The sequence below is a fragment of the Rattus norvegicus genome, chromosome 11 (assembly GCF_036323735.1).
Source record: "Rattus norvegicus strain BN/NHsdMcwi chromosome 11, GRCr8, whole genome shotgun sequence".
NCBI lineage: Eukaryota > Metazoa > Chordata > Mammalia > Rodentia > Muridae > Rattus > Rattus norvegicus.
Window position 1 is genome coordinate 57,099,095 of NC_086029.1, and position 26,650 is coordinate 57,125,744.

At 39.7% G+C, this 26,650-nt stretch overlaps 1 pseudogene; it reads right to left on the minus strand.

Annotated features, from left to right (window-relative positions):
• Window positions 1-26,650, minus strand: Ube2i-ps2 (ubiquitin-conjugating enzyme E2I, pseudogene 2; annotated as a pseudogene).

The window sequence follows — 26,650 nt, forward strand, 5'->3', positions numbered from 1 at the left end:
TTATGAGGGGGCAAACTTCTTCGCTGTGCTCAAACCCTTTTCTCATATTCTACTGTTTTGGTAGTAAATTGTATAGGCCTTTGCTTGAGCTGGGTCTTGAATACTTGGTTTGTTTAGAAGTTCTTATATTCCTAATAAGATTTGTTTGATCGTGATAGCTGGTTTTCAGTCCTTGTCTTCCTCCAGGATCGACAGGCATACTGTGATGGAAGGATACTCGTTTGGATGAAACAGAAGTGGCTCACCCTTACATTTTGGTAGTGAGGAGGGGTAGTCATCTTTGAAAAGCATCCATAGCTTGAACAGGACTCCTTCCCATGGAGTCTCCTTCTTTCCAGGGATAGTGCACTCCCAGTTTGTCAGGTTCATCATGCCATCAGGGCTCTTTGTTGGGACAGCCACAAAGCCAAAAGAGTGGTCCTTCCCCCAAGCTTTCCTCTGCTGAGCAAGTCGGCTGAGGGCAAATCCAACATATTCAAAGCTTCTGGGCGACCATGGCCAAGACTGTCCCAGCAGCAGAGGTGGCTGCGCTCCTTTTGTGTATCTGGTTTTATAGGAGGTCCTTGATCCACTTGAACTTGAGCTTTGTACAAGGAGATAATAATGGATCAATTTGCATTCTTCTACATGCTGACCACGAATTGAACCAGCTCCGTTTGTTGAAAATGCTGTCTTTTTTCCTACTGGATGGTTTTAGCTCCTTTGTCAAAGATCAAGTGACCATATTCTATTCCAATGAGATCTACCTGCCTGTCTTTCTACCAATACCATGTAGTTTTGTTTTGTTTTTACCACTATTGCTCTGTAGTATAGATTGAGGTCAGGATGGTGATTTCTCCCAGAAGTTCTTTTATTGTTATTTTGGTATCCTGGGTTTCTTGTTATTCCAAACAAATTTGCAAATTGCTCTTTCTAACTCTGTGAAGAATTGACTTGGGATTTTGATGGGGATTGCATTGAATCTGTAGATTGCTTTCAGCAAGATGGCTATTTTTACTATATTAATCTTGCCAATCCATGAGCATGGCAGGTCTTTTCATCCTCTGAGATATTTGATTTCTTTCTTCAGAGACTTGAAGTTCTTGTCATACAGATCTTTCACTTGCTTGGTTAGAGTCACCCCAAGGTGTTTTATATTATTTGTTAATATTGTGAAGGGTGTCATTTCCCTAATTTCTTTCTGAGCCTCTTTATCCTTTAAGTAGAGAAAGGTCACTGATTTGTTTGAGTTAATTTTATATCCAGCCACTTTGCTGAAGTTGTTTATCAGCTGTAGGAGTTCTCTGGTGGAACTTTTGGGGTCACTTAAGTATACTATCATATCATCTGAAAATAGTGATATTTTGACTTCTTCCTTTCCAATCTGTATCCCTTTGTCCTCCTTTTGTTGTCTGATTGTTCTGGCTAGGACTTCAAGCACTATATTGAATAGATAGAAAAAGAGTGGGCATCTTGTCTAGTCTCTGATTTTAGTGGGATTGCTTCAAGTTTCTCTCCATTTAGTTTGATGCTGGCTACTGGTTTGCTCTATATTGATTTTTATTATGTTTAGCTATGGGCCTTGAATTCCTGATCTTTCCAAGACTTTTATCATGAAGGGGTATTGAATTTTGTCAAATGCTTTCTCAGCAACTAATGAGATGATCATATAGTTTTTTCCTTTGAGTTTGTTTATATAGTGGATTACATTGATGAATTTCGTCAACCATCCCTGCATTCCCTGGGATGAAGCCTACTTGATCAAAATGGATGTGTTCTTGGATTCAGTTTGTGAGAATCTTATTGAGCATTTTGACATTGATTCATAAGGGAAAGGGGTCTGAAGTTCTTTTTCTTTGTTGGGTCTTTGTGTAGTTTAGATATATGTGTAATTGTGGCTTCATAGGAGGAATTGGGTAATGTTCCTTCTGTTTATATGTTGTGGAATAGTTTGGACAGTATTGGTATTAGGTCTTCTACGAAGGTCTGATAGAATTCAGCACTAAACCCATCTGGACCTGGGCTTTGTTTATTTGGGAGACTTTTAATGGCTGCTTCTATTTCCTTAGTAGTTATGGGACTGTTTAGATGGTTCATCTAATCCTGATTTAACTTTAGTATCTGGTATCTGTCTAGAAAGTTGTCCATTTCCTCCAGATTTTCGAGTTTTGTTGAATATAGGCTTTTGTAGTAGGATCTAATGATTTTTTGGATTTCCTCTGATTCTGTTGTATGTCCCCTTTCACTTCTGTCTTTGTGCTCTCTGGTTCGTCTGGCTAAGGGTTTATCTATCTTTTTGATTTCCTCAAAGAGCTCCTGGTTTTGTTGATTCATTGTATAGTTCTTTTTGTTTCTCCTCCATTGATTTCAGCCCTGAGTTTGATTATTTCCTGCTGTCTACTCCTCTTGGGTGTATTTGTTTCTTTTTGTTCTAGAGCTTTCAGGTGTGCTGTCAAGCTGCTAGTGTATGCTCTCTCCAGTTTCTCTTTGGAGGCACTCAGAGTTATGAATTTTCCTCTCAGCACTGCTTTTATTGTATCCTATAAGTTTGGGTATGTTGTGCCTTCGTTTTCATTAAATTCTAAAAAGTCTTTCATTTCTTTCTTTATTTCTTCCTTGGCCAAGTTATCATTGAGTAGAGCATTGTTGAGCAGACTCCATGTATATGTGGGCTTTCTGTTGTTTTTGTTTTTATTGAAGACCAACCTTAGTCCATGCTGATCTGATAGGATGCTTGAAATTATTTTAATCTTCTTGTATTTGTTGAGGCCTGTTTTGTGACTAATTATTCAGTCAGTTTTTGAGAATGTACCAAGAGGTGCTAAGAAGAAGGTATATTCTTTTGTTTTAGGATGAGATGTTCTATGGATATCTGTTAAATCCATTTGGTTGATAACTTCTGTGTCTCTGTTTAGTTTCTGTTCCCATGATCTGCCCATTGCTGAGAATGGGCTGTTGACGTCTCCCACTATTATTGTGGGAGGTGCAATGTGTGCTTTGAGCTTTAGTAAGGTTTCTTTTATGAATGTGGGTGCTCTGAATTTGGAGCATAGAAATTCAGAATGGAGAGTTCATCTTGTTGGATTTTTCCTTTGATGATTATGAAGTGTCCTTCTCATCTTTTTTGATAACTTTTGGTTGAAAGTTAATTTTATTTGATACTAGAATTGCTACTCCAGCTTGTTTCTAGGGATCACTAGCTTGGAAAAAGTTTTCTCAGCCCTTTACTTTGAGGAAGTGTCTTTGTCACTGGGGTGTGTTTCTATGCAGAAAATGCTGGGTCCTCTTTATGTATCCAGTCTTTTAGTCTATGTCTTTTTACTGGGGAATTGAGTCTGTTGATGTTGAGAGATATCGGGGACCAATGATTGTTGTTTCTGATTATTTTTGTTGTTAGAAGTGGAATTATTTTTGTGTGGCTATCTTCTTTTGGTTAAAAGAAGATTACTTTCTTGCTTTTTCTAGGGTATAGTTTCCCTCCTTGTGTTGGAGTTTTCCATTTATTTTCCTTTGTTGAGTTGGATTTATGGAAAGATATTGTGTAAATCTTGTTTTGTCATGGATTATCTTAGTTTCTCCATCTATGTTAATTGAGAGTTTGGCTGGATTTAGTACCCTGGATTGGCATTTGTGTTCTCTTAGGGTCTGTATGACATCTGTCCAGGATCTTCTGGCTTTCATAGTCTCTGTTGTGAAGTCTGGTGTAAATCTGATAGGTCTTCCTTTATATGTTACTTGACGTTTTTCCTTTAATTGCTTTTACTAATTTTTCTTTCTTTTCTTTCTCTCTTTCTCTTTCTTTCCTTTTCTTCCTTCCGTTCTTTCTTTTTCTCTCTTTCTTTTGTGCATTTGGTGTTTTGACTATTATTTGACAGGAGGAATTTCTTTTCTGGTCCAATCTATTTGGAGTTCTGTACGCTTCTTTTTTTTTTATTTTTTTTATTTATTTTTTTTTATTAACTTGAGTATTTCTTATATACATTTCGAGTGTTATTCCCTTTCCCGGTTTCCGGGCAAACATCCCCCTCCCCCCTCCCCTTCCTTATGGGTGTTCCCTTCCCAACCCTCCCCCCATTGCCGCCCTCCCCTCATAGACTAGTTCACTGGGGGTTCAGTCTTAGCAGGACCCAGGGCTTCCCCTTCCACTGGTGCTCTTACTAGGATATTCATTGCTACCTATGGGGTCAGAGTCCAGGGTCAGTCCATGTATAGTCTTTAGGTAGTGGCTTAGTCCCTGGAAGCTCTAGTTGCTTGGCATTGTTGTACTTTTGGGGTCTCGAGCCCCTTCAAGCTCTTCCAGTTCTTTCTCTGATTCCTTCAATAGGGGACCTATTCTCAGTTCAGTGGTTTGCTGCTGGCATTCGCCTCTATATTTGCTGTATTCTGGCTGTGTCTCTCAGGAGCGATCTACATCCGGCTCCTGTCGGTCTGCACTTCTTTGCTTCATCCATCTTGTCTAATTGGGTGGCTGTATATGTATGGGCCACATGTGGGGCAGGCTCTGAATGGGTGTTCCTTCAGTCTCTGTTTTAATCTTTGCCTCTCCCTTCCCTGCCAAGGGTATTCTTTTTCCTCATTTAAAGAAGGAGTGAAGCATTCACATTTTGATCATCCGTCTTGAGTTTCGTTTGTTCTAGGGATCTAGGGTAATTCAAGCATTTGGGCTAATAGCCACTTATCAATGAGTGCATACCATGTATGTCTTTCTGTGATTGGGTTAGCTCACTCAGGATGATATTTTCCAGTTCCAACCATTTGCCTACGAATTTCATAAACTCGTTGTTTTTGATAGCTGAGTAATATTCCATTGTGTAGATGTACCACATTTTCTGTATCCATTCCTCTGTTGAAGGGCATCTGGGTTCTTTCCAGCTTCTGGCTATTATAAATAAGGCTGCGATGAACATAGTGGAGCACGTGTCTCTTTTATATGTTGAGGCATCTTTTGGGTATATGCCCAAGAGAGGTATAGGTGGATCCACAGGCAGTTCAATGTCCAATTTTCTGAGGAACCTCCAGACTGATTTCCAGAATGGTTTTACCAGTCTGCAATCCCACCAACAATGGAGGAGTGTTCCTCTTTCTCCACATCCTCGCCAGCATCTGCTGTCACCTGAGTTTTTGATCTTAGCCAATCGCACTGGTGTGAGGTGAAATCTCAGGGTTGTTTTGATTTGCATTTCCCTTATGACTAAAGATGTTGAACATTTCTTTAGGTGTTTCTCAGCCATTCGGCATTCCTCAGCTGTGAATTCTTTGTTTAGCTCTGAACCCCATTTTTTAATAGGGTTATTTGTTTCCCTGCGGTCTAACTTCTTGAGTTCTTTGTATATTTTGGATATAAGGCCTCTATCTGTTGTAGGATTGGTAAAGATCTTTTCCCAATCTGTTGGTTGCCGTTTTGTCCTAACCACAGTGTCCTTTGCCTTACAGAAGCTTTGCAGTTTTATGAGATCCCATTTGTCGATTCTTGATCTTAGAGCATAAGCCATTGGTGTTTTGTTCAGGAAATTTTTTCCAGTGCCCATGTGTTCCAGATGCTTCCCTAGTTTTTCTTCTATTAGTTTGAGTGTGTCTGGTTTGATGTGGAGGTCCTTGATCCACTTGGACTTAAGCTTTGTACAGGGTGATAGGCATGGATCGATCTGCATTCTTCTACATGTTGCCCTCCAGTTGAACCAGCACCATTTGCTGAAAATGCTATCTTTTTTCCATTGGATGGTTTTGGCTCCTTTGTCAAAAATCAAGTGACCATAGGTGTGTGGGTTCATTTCTGGGTCTTCAATTCTATTCCATTGGTCTATCTGTCTGTCTCTGTACCAATACCATGCAGTTTTTATCTCTATTGCTCTGTAATACTGCTTGAGTTCAGGGATAGTGATTCCCCCTGAAGTCCTTTTATTGTTGAGGATAGCTTTAGCTATCCTGGGTTTTTTGTTATTCCAGATGAATTTGCAAATTGTTCTGTCTAACTCTTTGAAGAATTGGATTGGTATTTTGATGGGGATTGCATTGAATCTGTAGATTGCTTTTGGTAAAATGGCCATTTTTACTATATTAATCCTGCCAATCCATGAGCATGGGAGATCTTTCCATCTTCTGAGGTCTTCTTCAATTTCTTTCCTCAGTGTCTTGAAGTTCTTATTGTACAGATCTTTTACTTGCTTGGTTAAAGTCACACCGAGGTACTTTATATTATTTGGGTCTATTATGAAGGGTGTCGTTTCCCTAATTTCTTTCTCGGCTTGTTTCTCTTTTGTATAGAGGAAGGCAACTGATTTATTTGAGTTAATTTTATACCCAGTCACTTTGCTGAAGTTGTTTATCAGCTTTAGTAGTTCTCTGGTGGAACTTTTAGGATCACTTAAATATACTATCATGTCATTTGCAAATAGTGATATTTTGACCTCTTCTTTTCCAATCTGTATCCCTTTGATCTCCTTTTGTTGTCTGATTGCTCTGGCTAGAACTTCAAGAACTATATTGAATAAGTAGGGAGAGAGTGGGCAGCCTTGTCTAGTCCCTGATTTTAGTGGGATTGCTTCAAGTTTCTCTCCATTTAGTTTAATGTTAGCAACTGGTTTGCTGTATATGGCTTTTACTATGTTTAGGTATGGGCCTTGAATTCCTATTCTTTCCAGGACTTTTATCATGAAGGGGTGTTGAATTTTGTCAAATGCTTTCTCAGCATCTAATGAAATGATCATGTGGTTCTGTTCTTTCAGTTTGTTTATATAATGGATCACGTTGATGGTTTTCCGTATATTAAACCATCCCTGCATGCCTGGGATGAAGCCTACTTGATCATGGTGGATGATTGTTTTGATGTGCTCTTGAATTCGGTTTGCCAGAATTTTATTGAGTATTTTTGCGTCGATATTCATAAGGGAAATTGGTCTGAAGTTCTCTTTCTTTGTTGGGTCTTTGTGTGGTTTAGGTATAAGAGTAATTGTGGCTTCGTAGAAGGAATTCGGTAGTGCTCCATCTGTTTCAATTTTGTGGAATAGTTTGGATAATATTGGTATGAGGTCTTCTATGAAGGTTTGATAGAATTCTGCACTAAACCCGTCTGGACCTGGGCTGTTTTTGGTTGGGAGACCTTTAATGACTGCTTCTATTTCCTTAGGAGTTATGGGGTTGTTTAACTGGTTTATCTGTTCCTGATTTAACTTCGATACCTGGTATCTGTCTAGGAAATTGTCCATTTCCTGAAGATTTTCAAATTTTGTTGAATATAGGTTTTTATAGTAAGGTCTGATGATATTTTGAATTTCCTCCGAATCTGTAGTTATGTCTCCCTTTTCATTTCTGATTTTGTTAATTTGGACACACTCTCTGTGTCCTCTCGTTAGTCTGGCTAAGGGTTTATCTATCTTGTTGATTTTCTCAAAGAACCAACTTTTGGTTCTGTTGATTCTTTCTATAGCCCTTTTTGTTTCTACTTGGTTGATTTCAGCTCTGAGTTTGATTATTTCCTGCCTTCTACTCCTCCTGGGTGTATTTGCTTCTTTTTGTTCTAGAGCTTTTAGGTGTGCTGTCAAGCTGCTGACATATGCTCTTTCCTGTTTCTTTCTGCAGGCACTCAGCGCTATGAGTTTTCCTCTTAGCACAGCTTTCATTGTGTCCCATAAGTTTGAGTATGTTGTATCTTCATTTTCATTAAATTCTAAAAAGTTTTTAATTTCTTTCTTTATTTCTTCCTTGACCAGGTTATCATTGAGTAGAGCATTGTTCAATTTCCACGTATATGTGGGCATTCTTCCCTTGTTGTTATTGAAGACCAGTTTTAGGCCGTGGTGGTCCGATAGCACGCATGGGATTATTTCTATCTTTCTGTACCTGTTGAGGCCCGTTTTTTGACCAACTATATGGTCAATTTTGGAGAAAGTACCATGAGGAGCTGAGAAGAAGGTATATCCTTTTGCTTTAGGATAGAATGTTCTATAAATATCCGTTAAGTCCATTTGGCTCATGACTTCTCTTAGTCTGTCTACATCACTGTTTAATTTCTGTTTCCATGATCTGTCCATTGATGAGAGTGGGGTGTTGAAATCTCCCACTATTATTGTGTGAGGTGCAATGTGTGTTTTGAGCTTTAGTAAGGTTTCTTTTACGTATGTAGGTGCCCTTGTATTTGGGGCATAGATATTTAGGATTGAGAGTTCATCTTGGTTGATTTTTCCTTTGATGAATATGAAGTGTCCTTCCTTATCTTTTTTGATGACTTTTAGTTGGAAATTGATTTTATTTGATATTAGAATGGCTACTCCAGCTTGCTTCTTCTGACCATTTGCTTGGAAAGTTGTTTTCCAGCCTTTCACTCTGAGGTAGTGTCTGTCTTTGTCTCTGAGGTGTGTTTCCTGTAGGCAGCAGAAAGCAGGGTCCTCGTTGCGTATCCAGTTTGTTAATCTATGTCTTTTTATTGGGGAGTTGAGGCCATTGATATTGAGAGATATTAAGGAATAGTGATTATTGTTTCCCTTTATATTCATGTTTGGATGTGAGGTTATGTTTGTGTGCTTTCATTCTCTTTGTTTTGTTGCCAAGACGATTAGTTTCTTGCTTCTTCTAGGGTATAGCTTGCCTCCTTATGTTGGGCTTTACCATTTATTATCCTTTGTAGTGCTGGATTTGTAGAAAGATATTGTGTAAATTTGGTTTTGTCATGGAATATCTTGGTTTCTCCATCTATGTTAATTGAGAGTTTTGCTGGATACAGCAACCTGGGCTGGCATTTGTGTTCTCTTAGGGTCTGTATAACATCAGTCCAGGATCTTCTGGCCTTCATAGTTTCTGGCGAGAAGTCTGGTGTGATTCTGATAGGTCTCCCTTTATATGTTACTTGACCTTTTTCCCATACTGCTTTTAATATTCTTTCTTTATTTTGTGCGTGTGGTGTTTTGACAATTATGTGACGGGAGGTGTTTCTTTTCTGGTCCAATCTATTTGGAGTTCTGTAGGCTTCTTGTATGTCTATGGGTATCTCTTTTTTTAGGTTAGGGAAGTTTTCTTCTATGATTTTGTTGAACATATTTACTGGTCCTTTGAGCTGGGAGTCTTCACTCTCTTCTATACCTATTATCCTTAGGTTTGATCTTCTCATTGAGTCCTGGATTTCCTGTATGTTTTGGACCAGTAGCTTTTTCCGCTTTACATTATCTTTGACAGTTGAGTCAATGATTTCTATGGAATCTTCTGCTCCTGAGATTCTCTCTTCCATCTCTTGTATTCTGTTGGTGAAGCTTGTATCTACAGCTCCTTGTCTCTTCTTTTGGTTTTCTATATCCAGAGTTGTTTCCATGTGTTCTTTCTTGATTGCTTCTATTTCCATTTTTAATTCCTTCAACTGTTTGATTGTGTTTTCCTGGAATTCTTTCAGGGATTTTTGCGATTCCTCTCTGTAGGCTTTTACTTGTTTATTAATGTTTTCCTGTGCTTCCCTAAGTGTGTTCATGTCTTTCTTGAAGTCCTCCAGCATCATGATCAAATATGATTTTGAAAGTAGATCTTGCTTTTCTGGTGTGTTTGGATATTCCATGTTTGTTTTGGTGGGAGAATTGGGCTCTGATGATGGCATGTAGTCTTGGTTTCTGTTGCTTGGGTTCCTGCGCTTGCCTCTCGCCATCAGATTATCTCTAGTGTTACTTTGTTCTGCTATTTCTGACAGTGGCTAGACTGTCCTATAAGCCTGTGTGTCAGGAGTGCTGTAGACCTGTTTTCCTCTCTTTCAGTCAGTTATGGGGACAGAGTGTTCTGCTTTCGGGTGTGTAGTTTTTCCTCTCTACAGGTCTTCAGCTGTTCCTGTGGGCCTGTGTCTTGAGTTCACCAGGCAGCTTTCTCGCAGCAGAAAATTTGGTCTTACCTGTGGTCCCGAGGCTCAGGTTTGCTCGTGGGGTGCTGCCCAGGGGCTCTCTGCAGCGGCAGCAACCAGGAAGACCTGTGCCGCCCCTTCCGGGAGCTTCAGTGCACCAGGGTTCCAGATGGTCTTTGGCTTTTTCCTCTGGCGTCCGAGATGTGTGTGCAGGGAGCAGTCTCTTCTGGTTTCCCAGGCTTGTCTGCCTCTCTGAAGGTTTAGCTCTCCCTCCCACGGGATTTGGGTGCAGAGAACTGTTTATCCGGTCTGTTTCCTTCAGGGTCCGGCGGTGTCTCTGGCAGGGGTCCTGCCGCTCCTTGGCCCTCCCTCACGGGAGCCCAGAGGCCTTATACAGTTTCCTCTTGGGCCAGGGATGTGGGCAGGGGTGAGCAGTGTTGGTGGTCTCTTCTGCTCTGCAGCCTCAGGAGTGCCCACCTGACCAGGCGGTTGGGTCTCTCTCTCACAGGGTCTGGGAGCAGAGAGCTGCTGCGGGCCGGGATCCACGGGTGTGGGACTTCCGGTAAACACAGAACGTGTCCGGTCCTAGAGAAATTCTGCTTCCGTGTGTCCCAAGCTCACCAGGCAGCTTTCTTGCAGCAGAAAATTTGGTCTTACCTGTGGTCCCGAGGCTCAGGTTCGCTCGTGGGGTGCTGCCCAGGGGCTCTCTGCAGCGGCAGCAACCAGGAAGACCTGTGCCGCCCCTTCCGGGAGCTTCAGTGCACCAGGGTTCCAGATGGTCTTTGGCTTTTTCCTCTGGCGTCCGAGATGTGTGTGCAGGGAGCAGTCTCTTCTGGTTTCCCAGGCTTGTCTGCCTCTCTGAAGGTTTAGCTCTCCCTCCCACGGGATTTGGGTGCAGAGAACTGTTTATCCGGTCTGTTTCTTTCAGGTTCCGGCGGTGTCTCTCGTTCTGTACGCTTCTTATATGCTTATGGGCATCTCTTTCTTTAGCCTAGGGAAGTTTTCTTCTATAATTTTGTCAAAGATATTTACTGGCCCTTTAAGTTTGTAATTTTTGCTCTCTTCTATACTTCTTATCCTTAGGTTTGATCTTCTCATTGTGCCCTGGATTTCCTGATGTTTTGGGTTAGGAGCTTTTTCCATTTTTTGCCTTTTCTTTGATGGTTGTGTCAATGTTTTCTATGGTATCTTCTGCCCCTGAGACTCTATCTTCTATCTCTTGTATTCTGTTGGTGATGCATCTATGACTCCTGATCTTTTTCCTAGGTTTTCTATCTCCAGAGTTGTCTCTGTTTGTGATTTTTTTTTTACTGTTTCTATTTCCATTTTTAGATCCTGGATGGTTTTGTTCAATTTTTTTCACCTGTTTAATTGGGTTTTCCTGTAATTCTTTAAAGGATTTTTGTTTGTTTGTTTGTTTCCTTTTTAAGGGCTTCTACCTGTTTACTTGTATTGTCCTGTTTTTCTTTAAGGGAGTTATTTATGTCCTTCTTAAAGTCCTCTATCATCACCGTGAAATGTGATTTTAAATCAGAATCTTGCTTTTCTGTGTATCCAGGACTTGCTGTGGTGGGAGAACTGGGTTCTGAAGATGCCACGTGGCCTTGGTTTCTGTTGTTTAGGTTCTTGCACTTGCCTCAATCCATCTGGTTCTTTCTGGGTTTTTTTTTTTGTTTGTTTGTTTGTTTTTTTTTTTTTTTTTTTTTTTTTTTTTTTTTTTTTTTTAGCTGGTCTTGGTGTCTCTGACAGTGGCTTGATGCTCCTGTAAGTCTGTGTGTCAGCATTCTTGGGAGACCAGCTCTTTCCCAGTGAGATTTAGGTACAGAGAGGTATGGCACAGGGTCAGCCCAGGGTGCAGATGGAAATCGGTAGGATCGTGTCCCAGACTGCTCCTCAGTTCCTGTGAGAGTCCCTCTGAGCAGAAGTGGTGGTCTTACCCATGCTCTCAGGTATGTCATCTCTTTTGGGAGACCAGTTTTCTCTCAGCTGGATCTGCGTACAGAGAGCTATGGCATAGGGTCAGCTTGGGGCACAGACAGAAACCGGAAGGATCCAAAAGTCTTTTTCTAGTAGTCACAAGATATTAGTTCCTGTGCAGAAGTTCCCAAAATCATCACAGTTTGTCTTGTGACTTGTCAGGATATTTGGCTTTAGTAGACCAAACTTTAGATACTGGAATCCTGAGGTGGTGTTATGGAAAGCTCGAGTCCCTACTCACTCTTCTATTACTGCAAACCACAGAACAGAAGGCAAGGTCCACTGTGTATTTTTTTTTCTGGTGCTTTGTGTGGCTCAGTAAACAGAGAATCTACATACATATTAGCGATAACCTCTCTCCCCTTGAAAGTTAGTAATAAACAAAAGTCTTTGGAAAGACAAAAGAAAGCACAAGAAAATTGTCCCCTCAAAACAAAATAAAACAAAAAAACCAGAAATATATGTGTTTGGGCCATCTGGGACTCTTAAAGTTTTCATTTCTAACTCCCCGAGGTGACATTCCCACAGCATGTGATACTGATTGATGAACAAAAAAACAAAAAAACAAAAACAAAAACAAAAACAAAAACAAAACAAAAAAAAACTTAAAAAAATCCCCAAATTTCTGTCACATTTCCCTCCAATAACCCAATAATGCAGGTACAGATCTTAGTGAAGTGAGACACGGACATGGCATCTGATAAGATAAATATTCACTGCTCTCACTATCAATTTGTAAGGCATGGAGAATAGGAGAGAGAAATATGATGATGGTTGAGAGATGGATATGGAGGGTTAAGATCCCAGCTTGGCCTGTTATGAACTCTATGACTTGAGCAAGTTCCTTGACCTGACACAGTCATGTCAAATATGAAAACTGGAGCAGGAGGGGCCAATCTTGTGGAATTGAGAGCATTATGTAACCAGATGATTGGTGGTGCCCAATAAATGTAAATTGTTTGCCTTATTCATTTTAGGAAGATTTATATTTTGACACTTGGCTTTATCATAGCACAATTACAAAGTCTATTATAATCTCTGTGGCAATCGGTCTTTCTTATTATCTTTGAATGAGGGGTGGTGATTAGGATCATTAAATTAATTAGTGCATGTAAGACGTCTTGGTAAATGTTGAGAATCTCCACACACATATATTCTTATTTCCTTCATTTAGAAGTAAAGTTGGTATGGCCAATCAACCTTACAAAGGGGCATCAAAGAATGAGTATCTGTGAGATTACAAAGAAAGAAAAAAATAAAATAAAGAAAGAAAGACTATAAAAGAAACTTTTACTCTCCTATAGTAATTGTTGTCTTGGAGGCTTACTGTCTTCTCTGTTTGCTAACCTAGGCCTAGTCCTGGAAACTTATAGCTTCTGTACAATCTTACCTAGGCCTAGAATGTTTTCAGTCACTTAAAACTTGCTGCTAAAACTTACGGCTGAAACTTACTGCTGAATAAGCTCACCTTTTCTAGTTCTTTCTGAACTCTAGCTGTCTGGTTCAACTCTGCTATTATGGTTCAAAACTCTTCTCCACACTAATTGATTCAATCTGGCTTTTCTCGGCTTCTGAATTGCTCTTCTTGGCCTCATGCTAACTTTGACAATATATTCTAATCTTCTGGTTCCTTCTCATTTTCTGGCTCATTCACCTGTATCTAAGTTGTTCTCTTCAACCTGCCTGTAAAACTCTTCAGACAAAACTGCCTCCTTTCTCTCTATGCTGCTATACTCTCCCTCTTAATGCTATTGTACTGCTCTCCACAAACTCTACTATATTCCTGCACTGTACATTCTTCCTCCTGTACTATTTCTCTCTCCCTTAAGTAGCTTCCCTTTCCTCTCTCTTCTTGTGAGAGTTTAGCATATCCTACCTATCCTGTCAAATCTTTCTCTGACTCATCAATTTTTCTGCCACTCAATTAGATTTTACTTTCAAACATGGCTGTTTCCTCCTACAACTTTACCTTCATTATTTGGGATTAAAGGTGACTACTAAGGGTGTGTGTATATTCCAGACAGAGGGATTAAAGGTGTGTGCTAAGGGCTGAGCCAGACCCTAACTAGAAGCAGGCTCAAATGTCCTATAATAAAAGGACAAAAGAGAGGTAGGTCATTCTCAGACCTTACCCATAGACACTATGATTTAACAAATCTGGGGTGGGAGTTAGACATTGTTCATGTTTTATGACTCTTTAGAAATTCTCATATGACTTTTCATATGTTTTATTTTAAATATATATATCAATACATACCAATACATCTATATATGCCAATATAATGTGTATATATATATATATATGTATATATATATTTCTTCTCTCATGACTATAATTTTATCTCCCTCCTTTCCTCTCAGTCTCTCCTGACCACTCCTCTGTTTCTCTTCAGAAAAAGAGCAGATCTGCTATGGATGTCAACTAAACATGGCATAACAAGTTGCAATAAGACCAGGCACAAACCTTCATATCAAGGCTGGATGAGGCAACCCAAGAGGAGGAAAAGGGTCCCAAAAGCAGGTAAAAGAGTCAGAGACAGGATTTTCTTCCACTGTAGGAGTCCCTCAAGAAGACCGAGCTAGGGGTTGGGGATTTAGCTCAGTGGTAGAGCGCTTGCCTAGCAATCGCAAGGCCCTGGGTTTGGTCCCCAGCTCTGAAAAAAAGAAAAAATGAAAAAGAAAAAAGAAAAAAAAAAGAAGAAGACCGAGCTAAAACGGAATTCTCAACTGAGGAATCTCAAATGACGGAGAAGCACTTAAAGAAATGTTCAACATCCTTAGTCATCAGGGAAATGCAAATCAAAATGACCCTAATATTCTACCTTACACCAATCAGAATGGCTAAGATCAAAAACTCAGGTGACAGCAGATGCTGATGAGGATATGGAGAAAGGGGAACACTCCTCCACCGCTGGCTAGATTGCAAACTGGTACAACCACTTTGCAAATCAATGTGACAGTTCCTCGAAAAACTGGAAATAGTTCTACCTGAAGTCCCAGTTATATCCAAAAGATGCTCCAACACATAACAAGGACACATGCAGCCTTATTTATGATATCCAGAAGCTGGAAACAACCCAGATGCCCCTCATTGAAAGAATGGATACAGAAAATGTGGTACATTTATACAACGACACGAATTTTTCAAGCAAATCGATGGAACTAGAAAATAACATCCTGAGTGAGGTAATCCAGATCCAGAAGGACATACATAGTATGCACTCACTAATAACTGGATATTAGCCCAAAAGCTCAGAATACCCATGATATAACTCACTGACCATATGAAGCTTAACAAGAAGGAAGGCCAAAGTGTGGATGCTTCAATCCCATTTAGAAAGGAGAACAAAATGGGAAGTAGATAGAGGGAGGGAGGGCTCTGGGTGAGAGTGGAGAGGGAGAAAAAAGGCAGGCAGGTTCAGGTATGGTAAGAGACAGTAGAAAATTTCAGAGGGCCAGGACAATGAATAGAAATATGTAGCAGTGGGGGTTGGGGAACGGGGATAACTACTACAAAGTCCCAGGCACCATGGATATGAGAGGCTCCAGGACCCAGTGGGGATGAAATTAGCTGAAATACCCAACAGAGGAAAGATAGAACCTGAAGAGACCTCCTTCAGTAGATAAACATGGCCCCCAGTTGAGGGAAGGGGCCGCTCACCCATCTCAAAAATTTTAACCCAAAATTGTTCCTGTCTAAAGGAAACACAGGTACAAAAATTGGAGCAGAGACTGAAGGAAAGGCCATCCAGAGACTGTCCCACCTTGGGATCCATCCCATCTGCAGACAACAAACCCTGACAGTATTGCTGATGCCAAGAAGAGTTTGCAGATAGGAGCCTAATATGGATCTGTCCTCTGAGAGGCTCTGCCAGCACCTGACTAAGACAGATGCAGATACTCACAGCCATCCATTGGACTGAGCCTGGGGACCTCAACGTAAGAGGGAAGCACTAAAGGAGCTGAAGGGGACTACAACCCCACAGGCAGAACACTGATTTCAACTAACCCGACACCTCAGAGCTCCCAGGGACTAAATCACCAACCAAAGAGTTGGGTCCAACATGGTTGGGTCCATGTCTCCTGTTACATATGTAGCCGAGGATTGCATTATCTAGCATTAATGGGAGGGGAGCCCCTTGGTTCTGTGGAGGTTTGTTTCCCCAGCAAAGAGGAAGCTAGAGGGATGTGGCAAGAGTAGGTGGGTAGGTAGGTAGGGGAACACCCTCTTAGAGGAAAAGTGGAGGAGAGATGGGATGAGGGTTTGCAGAGAGAAGACCTGGAAGGGGAACATTTGAAATGTAAATAAATAAAATCGATTAAAAAAATTTAAAAAGGAAAGAAGATGAAGGCAAAGAGGAGGAGGAGGGAGAAGACCGAGCTGTAAACTGTAATATGTATGCACAGGACTTACGTCAGACCCATTCAGGGAACCTCATTGTTGCTTCAGTTTCTGTGTGCCCCTATGTGTCCTGGTTAATTGATTCTGTGGCCCTGTTCTTGTAATATACTTGACCCCTTTGGTTTCTCCAATCCTTCTCTTCCATATTCTATGCTCTGTCTAGTATTTGATTATGGATTTCTGCATTTGCTCCTATCAATTGCTGGATAAATTGCTGACAACCATGCTAGGCTCCTCTCTATAAGGATAAATCTCAAGGCTAACCAGGGACTCTGGTTCCTGGCCTCTAGGCATATCAGGCTTGGGCTCCCTCTTGTGGCATGGTTCTCAAGTTGCACCAGTCGTTGCCAAGCTCTGAGCCACCTTTACCCCAGCATGTTCTTAAAAATATCTTGGCCATTTTGACTGTTATTAAAATTTCGAAGGAGTTTTGATTTGCGTTTACCCAAGGACCTATGAAGTTAACATTTAGGTGTCATTTGAGTTTGTTCTCTTGAGAATTCTCTGTTTAAATCTTTACCCTATTTTAAAATTTGGTTTATTTTTTAATATCTAGTTTGTTAAGATATGTATATCTTTTGAATATTAGCCCTCTATTGGATATGGAGTTGGTGAAAATCTTCTCCCATTCCATAGGCTGCTGCTTTTCCCAAATGATGGTGTCCCTTGCAGTGCAGAACCTTATCAGTTTCATGAGGTTTCACTTATTAATTATTGATCTTATGCTAATGGTGTTCTGCTCAATAAATCTTTTCTTGTGCCAATGAATTTAAGGCTATTCCCCACTTTCTCTCCTGTCAGGTTTAGTGTATCTAAGGTCTTTGAGCCACTTGGACTTGAGTTTTATTCACAATAATAAGTTAGCTGTATCCTTCTACATGCAGACATCTAATTTAGCCAATACTATTTGTTGATGATGTTGCTTTTATCCAGTGTGCATTTCTGGCTTCTTAACAAAAATCAGGTGCCCATGTATGTGTGGGTTTATGTTTCGGTCTTCAGCCAGATTCCCTTGATCAATGTGTCTCTTTTTATGTTGTTTTTATTACCGTAGCTCTATAGTGAAATTTGAGGTTGGGAAGAGTCATACCTCCAGAAGTTCCTTTATTGTTCAGTATTGTTTAGCTTTCCTGGGTGTTTTGTGTTTCCATATGAAACCGAAAATTGTCCTTTCAAGATCTGTGAAGAACTGCATTGAGCTTTTAATTTGGATCGCATTGAATCTGAAGGTTGTTTTTGAGAGGATGTTCATTTTTACTGTATTAATCCTGTTGATTCATAATCATGGGAGATCTTTCCACCTTCCAATAACCTCTTTACTCTCTTTCTTCAATGTCCTAAAGTTTTTATCATACAAGTTTTTTACTTGCTTGGTAGAGTTACCACAATATGTTTTATATTATTTGAGGCTATTGTGAATGGAGCTGTTTGTTTCCCTGATTTCTTCATTTTCTTTGTCATTCTTTTCTATAAAGTCTAATGCTTTGGTGAGCTAACCTTGTATCCAGCGACTTTGCTTAAAACGCTTGTCAGATGTAGAAATTTTCCAGTGGAATTTTTAAGATCATTAATGTAACTATCATATCATCCACAAGTAAAGATATTCTGGCTTATTCTTTCCCAGCTTGTATCCACTCGATCTCCCTCAGTTGTCTTATTGCTCCTAGCTAAGACTTCAAGTACTACAATAAACAGGTATAGACAGAATGGACAACCTTGTCTTGCTCCTGATTTTAGTAAAATTGCTCCAACTTTATCTCCACGTAAGTTGGTATTGACTACGAGCTTGTAGTAAACTGACTTTATTATTTTGAGGTATGTCCTTGTATATCTACTCTCTCCGGGACTTTTGTCATAAAGAGACATTGGATTTTGTCAATGGTCTTTTCTGCATCTAATGAGATGATCATATGGTTTTTGTCTTTCAGCTTGTAAATATGGTAGATTACATTTATTGACTTTTGTATTTTGTACTGTCCCTAGATCTCTAGGATGAAGACTACTTGATCTTTTTCATGTGTTCTAGGATTTGGTTTGCAAATATTTTATCCAAAAATTTGTATCTATGTTCATAAGGAAAATTGGTCTGTGGTTCTCTTTCTTTGCTGAGTCTTTATGGAGTTCAGGTATCAGAGTAGCTATAGCTCATAAAATAAATTGGGCAGCGTTTCTTCTGTTTCTATTTTGTGATAATACTTTGAGGAATAGTGGCATTAATTATTTTAAAGTCTGGTAGAATTCTGTACTAAAACCATCTGGCCCTGTGCTATTTTCTTTCTATTTTGTGGGGAGAGAATTTAAATGAGTGCTCCTATCTCCCTAGGGGTTATGTGTCTGTTTAAATTGCTTCTATGATATTGATTTGACTTTGGTATATGGTAAGCATCGAGAAATTCACCTATTTCATGAATTTTCCAACCTGGGAGAGTACAGGTTTTTAGATTTTGTCCTTATGATTTTCTTGATTCCATTTTTAGGCCCCCATTTTCATCTCTAATTTGGTTAATTTGGAACTTTTCTTTCTGCTGCTTTAGTTAATTTTTTTTTTAGTTCAGTAAACTTTATTATCCCATTTAGTCCTTTGAAGGAAACAAATAGCAAGCAACAGTCATTGCTTTGAAAACCAAGCAGAAAATAATCAACTAAAAGATATTTGGGAGGACTGAAGAGATGGTTCAGTGAGGACAAAAGCTTGGATTTCCAGAATCCAAGTAAAGCCAGATACAGCGATGTACACCTGTAATCTCAGTGTTCCCGAGAATGTAGGTGGAGACAGAAAAAGTCCTGTAAGCTCAGTAACCAGACAGCTGCTTGTGTCCAGCAGCATACAAGAGATTCTACTTCAAACAAGGTGAAAGGCAAGAACTGATACCCAAGGTTTTCCTCTAATCTCTCTATATGCTCATGTTCCTACATATATTATACATTTGTGTTCTCTATCATCTATTTATCTATGTATGTATTTATCTATGTATTTATGTATCTATGTATCTATGTATGTATGTATGTATGTATGTATCTATCTATCTATCTATCTATCTATCTATCTATCTATCTATCTATCTATCTATCTATCTATCTATCTATCATCTATCAACTCTGCCACGCTCTTTCTGTGTGTCAGTCTGCCTCTGTGTCTCTCTGTCTCTTGTCTCTGTCTCTATCTCTCTCTCATTCATTTCACTTAAGGATTTTTCACTCTTAATTGATTTTCTTAAAAGAATCAGCTCTTTGTATCATTGATTCTTTGTATGGCTTTTGTTTTTGTTTCTATGTTATTTATTTCAGCCTTGAGTCTATTTCTTGCTGTTCACTCCCTGTGTGTGATTTCTTCTTTTTGTTTCAGAGTTTTAGGGGTGTGTTGTTAAGTGATTCACATCAGGTATCTCCATTTTTTATGTTGGTATTTAGAGCTCTGAACTTGCCTCTGAGAACAGCTGTCCTTATGTGCCATAAGTTTGGGTAAGTCGTGTTTTCATTTCACCAGATTCTACAAAGTCTTTAGTTTCTGTCTTGACACACTTTTCATCCAGTAATAAGTTGTTCAATTCAAATTTGTTTTCAAGCTTTGCGTTGTTTTTGTTGTCGATGATGTAGAGCTTTAGTCTGTGGTGGTATGATAAAATGTAAGTTGTCATTTCAACTTTCTTGCAGCTAATGATACTTGCTTTGTATCTGAGTATGTGATCAACTTTGGAGAAAGTTCTATGAGATGAAGAGAGGAAGATATATCCTTTTGTGTTTGGGTGAAATGTTCTGTAAATATCTCTTAGATCCATTTGGGTTATAGAATCAGTTAGCTCCAGCATTTCTGTTTAGTTTGTGTCCAGATGACCTGTCTACTAGTTAGTGTGGGATATTGAAGCTTCCCATTTTCACTGTGTGAGGGTCAGTATATGATTTAAGTTGTAGTAGAATTTCTTTTATGAGCTTGGGTGACCTTACGTTTGATCCACAAATGTTACAAATTTAAATGTACTTTTGGTGGCTTTTTCTTTGTTGAGTATGTAGTGTCCTTCCGTATCTCTTCTGATTCATTTTTGTTTGAAGTCTACCTTGTCACATATTAAAATTGCTGTATCAACTTGTTTCATAGGTCCACAGCTTGAAATACCTTTTTCCATTCTGTTACTCTGAAGTGATGTCTATCCATGATGCTAAGGTGTGTTTCTTCTTCTTCTTTTTTTTTTATTTTTTTCTTTTTTACGGAGCTGGGGACCGAACCCAAGGCCTTGCACTTGCTAGGCAAGCGCTCTACCACTGAGCTAAATCCCCAACCCCAGTGTGTTTCTTCTTACAGAAGAAGGATGGGTCCCATTTTTGCATTCATCCTGTTAATCTGGGTCTTTTTTTTTTTTTTTTTGAGAATTGAGATCACTGATATTGATGAGAGATAGTAATGAGCAGGGTTTTTTTGATTGTTATGATTTTGTTGTTTTTTTGTGGTGGTAGTGGTGGTAGTGGTAGTGGAGGTGGTGGTGGTGGTGGTGGTGGTGGTGGTGGTGGTGGTGGTGGTGGTGGTGGTGGTGGTGGTGATGGTAGTGGTGGAGATGGAGTGGTGGTCATGGGTGTTGGTGATTTTCTTCCTACGATTTGCTGGTCTGTAATTATTCACTCATTGTGGTTTTTTGGGTATGGTAACTTTCTTCAGTTAGAGTTTTCCTTCTAGCCCCTTCTGTAGGGCTGAATTTATAAGCAAATGTTGCCTGAATTTGGTTTTATTATGGCGTGTTTTATTTTCTTCATCTATTGTGATTAAAACTTTTTCTGGTTATAGTAGTCTGGGATAGCACTTATGGTCTATTATAGTCTGTAGAAAATCTTTTCAGACCCTTTTGGCTTTTAGAATCTCCATTGAGAAGTCAGGTATTGTTGTAATATGTCTTCCCCTGTGTGTTACTTAGCTGTTTTCCCTTGGAGTTTTTAATAGTATTTCTTTGTTCTATGTGTTTTGTGTTTTGGTTATTTTGTACCAAGGGAAATTTTTTTCTGATCCAGTCTATTTAGTGGTTTGTATGTGCCTTGTACTTTGATAGGCATTCCCATCCTTAGGTTAGGAAACATTTCTTCTATAATTTTGTTAAAAACATTTTTTATGCCATTGACTTGGGTTTCTTCTCCTTCCTCTATTCCTATCACTCTTAGATTTAGTCTTTTCACATTGTCCCAGATATCCTCAATGTTTTGTACCAAGATTTTTTAAATTTAATATTTCTTTGACTGTAGTATCCATTTCTTCTATTGTGTCTTCATTGCCTGTCTCTCCTTATCCCTAACATATTTAATTCTCCTCTTTCCAATCAGCCACTTCCTGCTATCTGGCATAGTCACATTAAGTGGCTATCTCTTCTTTCATAGTTCCTGTGATTCCTCCAACCTTTTTCATTCACCAGATGCTCTAACAGTGGTACTGACTACTAGTTCATTCACGGTAGTTTTATCTGCTATCTCGAGCTGTCATAAAGTCATATTGCTAATTTTACAGCAGATGTGCAGTCATTGCTTGTCCATAAAAGATCAGTGTTCCAGATAAAATTGTACACAGCATACAGCCTTCATTTGTTTGGAAACACTCATATACCTTTTAGTTTTACTCTTATATTGATACTGGAAAGATACTATCAAGTTTCAGCATTACCTTTCTGTGATTAAATGAAATTCAGCATTACCCTGAAATTCAGGGTAAGGGTTATTACAAATCTGGTAGTTAGGGTTTTACCAGGGCTTTGCATTTCATTCACATGTGATGAAATAACAAACATTATGTAATCGGTTTGGCATAGCACAATGATTGTCATGCAGTCTAAATAGGATGTGGAATCCTCACTCCCAGAATCCCTAAAAAATGAGATTATCTGTGCCAGTTTCCTAAAGTGACAGCTCAAACAAGTCTCATCCTTTCTCACCTCTGCAGGTTCAAATAGGACTGCTTATATCTGGGAGCTATCTGCTCAGAAATCTTGTTATGCACTTAACAAAGCTTATGTTTAAGGCCTCCTGTTGCACAGAACTAGTTCAGAAAATCTCCTCTGTGTACAGAAAACAACAACCAATTAAAAACAAGTTTTCCAAGCAATGACTTATATGAGTCACTTTGATGAACAAAAGTATATAGATTCCCCAAATACCAGATTTATGACATTAACTGTCAAGACAGTCAGTTAACTCCTATATGTGAAGGGAATATATTGGATGAAAAGAATATATCTATTCTGATCCTAGCTCCTAAAATTTGCCCTATTCCCTCTCCCCACCCGCCCCCTGGGGAGGCCATTTCTGCATCTCTAAACCTTAGCTTTACTAGAGGCAAATAGAATCTGGTAAAGGTTTCTGAATGTGATGAGTTTGGTGGCTTTGATAAGAGCACACATAAACCAGAGAGAGTGAAGATGAAGTCATTAGGGGTTATGTTAATAATTAATTTATGGGCTAGAGAATGGCTCACTGGTTAAGAGCACCTATTGCTCTTTAGAAGACTCCACTTTGGTTTCCAATACCTAAGTCTTCTGGCTCCCAACTACTTGTTACTCCTGTTCTAGGATATCTGATGCCTTTTCCTATCCTTCAGGGTACCTTCATACATGTCAAACACACACACACACACACACACACACACACACACAGAGAGAGAGAGAGAGAGAGAGAGAGAGAGAGAGAGAGAGAGAGAGAGATCATTTAAATAATTAATTTGCTATAAGATCCTTTTCGTTCCGTATGTGCTGAAGGTTGTGCAATAAGGAAATGTGTAGTTTTAAAAAAAAATGAAAAAGGAAAGTGCTCAGGCTGTCCCTTGTTACAGAGTATCAGCCTTTCATGAAGAAGTGGTAGGGATATTAATACTCAATAATCTAGGCAAATCATTGTTTATTAGAAGTGTTAGTAGTGTTTGTTGGCAGAGGTTGAAGAATTAGCTTCTAGTCATAGATGAGTAATGTGACCTCTGGTCAAAATGTCCAAAATGTCACATGCCAGGATTAGTTCAGATTGGCTGGACTTAGGGGGCCAGATGATGTCTCCGCATGGCACATTAACAGGGTAGACAGAACTCCATTAGACCAAGTGTGGGTGGCCTAGTGAACATTCTCCTAGTGAACTTAAGGATGGCCTTGAGGACTTGCTTTGTCAACCCTCTTTCCATAGTCCTCCATGTTTCTGGAAATCACATCACCTGGTCAAACTCACAGTGTCCTTGTGAAAATCACATGTGAAGAGGTTTGCATAGCCTCACTACCCTTTCTCATCAAAGACTGAGAAACCCTGCTGAGCTTGAGCCACGAAGTAGCTTCCAGGGTCAAAATTATCACCACCACTCCCTTCTTAGTTCCTATTGAAGTGAAAATGGCCACAGAGGAGGAAAGAGTTCCCTACACTTTCTAACTCACCTGGAGCAGGGCAATCACCCAATTCTGAGTGCTCCCTGCCCTGCCCCCAAACCACATTTCTGAAGAGGCAAGGAGGGATTAAAAAATAACCCAGAATTGCCATAGGGCTTAACTTGGGGTGCCACCCTAGGGAGAGTAATGGATTCATGTACTTCCTTTATAGGAAATGAAATCTTTTGCAACCCATGGGTAGGTGAGTTTTTTATGCCAAAACTCCTCTGGTCTCTGTTTCACTCTGCCTTACCACAGCCGATAAATTTTGTTTGTCTTCGAAACAATCAACATGTTCTGATGTGTAGTTAAAGAGTTATGTAATTCATTTAAAAGCCTTATCTGTTTCCTTATATTCTGCTTTAATCTATGTTTTGTGTGCTTTTCTGAGTAGCCTCCTCTAAGTACAGAAATAAGACAAAGTTAGCAGTATACTGCTCTCTACTTTAGAGTTCATTTAACCAAGATTATTACCTTATCTTTCCCATCCAGGTTGGTTAAATGGAGACTTAGGAAGATCTGCTTCACAAAAGTTACATTCCTGAAAAATGCTGGAATCAAGAGAGATGTGAGCGTGATAGAAGCCATTCTGTATATAAATCACTTCTTTATTGTAATTAACCTTGTTTTAATTTTGCTTTTAGTTGGCATTCAATATACACAATGAAACTACACTGTTTATGGTTCTAAGTTTGTTAAAGTACTTAAATGTATCTATTTTGTTTTCATCTTTGAAAGTACTTTGAATGACAAGTTTCTCTCACACACATGGCATTACCATCAGATCATATATAGAAATGTTTGTTTTAATTTGCCACATGGATAGTCTCCAGACTCCCGAGCTTGCTGCATCTTGTAATTCATTAAAAAGGGAGCAATGAAAATAAGTGAATCTATAAACCTCATGTCTTTGGTTTCATCATTGAACTGTAGCACATTCTCATATGACACAGAAAAAGCTGAGTCTCCTCTCTGGGAGACATTCTTCTGGAGAAACAGATGTAAACCATTCCTCTCTGTTAGGGAAAGCAGAGGACTAGATCCAATGGGAGAGCATCTTCCCATGTCTGAGTTTCTAGACAGGCTAGATAAAAGGTTCTTTCAGTGCTAGGTGCACTCTTACAAGTTGCTCCAAGTGTGTTATAAAAACATTAGCCCCCCCCCAACAATGAGTGCAGTAGGGGCATGCATGTCTTGTGAGTAATCAATAAGTTTAATTGCATTTAAGACTTATTCAACAGGAGTGAAGCCTAGCTAACTACTCAGAGCAGGTGGAATCATGGCTGTTGGAGGAGAATCAACAACCACTCATTTACTAAACCAGTATAATTCCTACAATTCTACACACATTGGTCCTTATATCCACAGGTAAGCACATCATCTGGTTCCCTGTGTACTTGTGCTCGAGGACCAGCATTTCCTACAGTGGAAAAAAAAATAAAGTAAAACGAAGTCTCAGCTAGAACCTGCGCAAAGGCAGTTGCTGAGAGGCTTTAATATAGGTCCTTACGCTGTAATGAGCCCTATCATAAAGTCACTTTCCTTGGTGCTTCATAGCTATAATCTTGTACCATAATGCAAATGTCTGATATACTGGATACCTGATATGTGACCCCTGTGAGAGAATCAGTCCCCAAAGGGTTGAACACCGTTGGTCTAGCAGAAAGCTGGCTCACTCTTTCAACGGTCACCTTCCCTTCATTAGTCACAGGCAATGAGACCCCCTGTAAGGAAAGCATTCCCCAGGGACAGTCCCCTGGGGATTCAGTGTCATAGGCTGCGTTGGGTACTTGTCCCAGAGGCACCCTTTACCAGGCAAGTGACCCAATTCTAGATTCCCAAAGAAAATTGATTTTGAAACATGTTATTTTTAGGTCTTTAAAAGACTGTGTTGAAGGCTTGCTAAGTATCCTTTGGGAGAAGTATGTAGGGCATAGAAATTTTAGTTTCCAAGTAACTGAGGAAAATCATGTTAATGGGCGTGTCATTGAGAAGATCCCAGGATTGCTTCTCATTTTCTTTTTATTTTTTTTTCTTTTTTTCGGAGCTGGGGACCGAACCCAGGGCCTTGCGCTTGCTAGGGAAGTGCTCTACCACTGAGCTAAATCCCCAACTCCTGCTTCTCATTTTCTGATTGTCATGAGTAGCAACTTTTCCCCACCACATGTTCTTGTACATATGTCCTGCTTTGTCACAGTAATGGAAAGCTGACAGACATGCTATAAATAACATTGATTATACAGTTTAGGCCACTTACACTTTAGACAGAATTAAATCGGTGCAGACACTTTTTACTATCAAATATGCCAGCAAATACCTCACCTTGCTAGCAGCTATTTCTTATGATAGGCTTCAGATCTATTACGTTACCATCCTATTGTTGTCTGAACCTCAGCCAAGGTGTCATAGCCCAGACAGATATCATCAGTCCTGCCCTATGTAGCAAGACATAACTGATTCAGCATTGGATGAATTTCAAGTATAGAGTTCCCAAATTTAAAAAATTTAAATAAAGTCTGTTAACTATAAGTGTTATTTTTTTTAACAATTTGACTTTATTGTTACATGTCTGTGTCGGACAGGAGATGGCTTGGGTTTCATTATATCTTGTAATTGGGAATGTTAGATTTGCATAGAGTATTTAATAACATCTGGACAGTTAATGAATTTAGTGGGGGTCAGTTGGTGGTGAATGTTTGGCACTCATTTGTACTGAAGGAGCATGAGGAGAGAGCTTAAATTAATTCTGATTGGGAATGGTTGGCTGTCTGCAACAGGTCATCTTGAGAGAACAGGAGGGGGTGAGGATGAATATGCAAAGCAGGAGTTTTGAGAATACCCCGTGTTGAAGGAGGGTTAAGCAAGGAGGGTTAAGCATGCTGTTATCCGGGTCATGTTATAGGGTAGCCTGGAGGGGAATGGGATGAGCCTCCTCACCCACCCACCCACACCCACCCACCCACACCCACCCACACAACATATACACACCTAGCCCTTTACAATCGGTGGTTCTCCAGCAGCTAGTCCGCCTTGTTTCGCTGGGCTGCCGCTGCTTCCATATCGCAAACAGGCACCAGATTCATCCCCAGACAGTTTGGACAAGGTCAT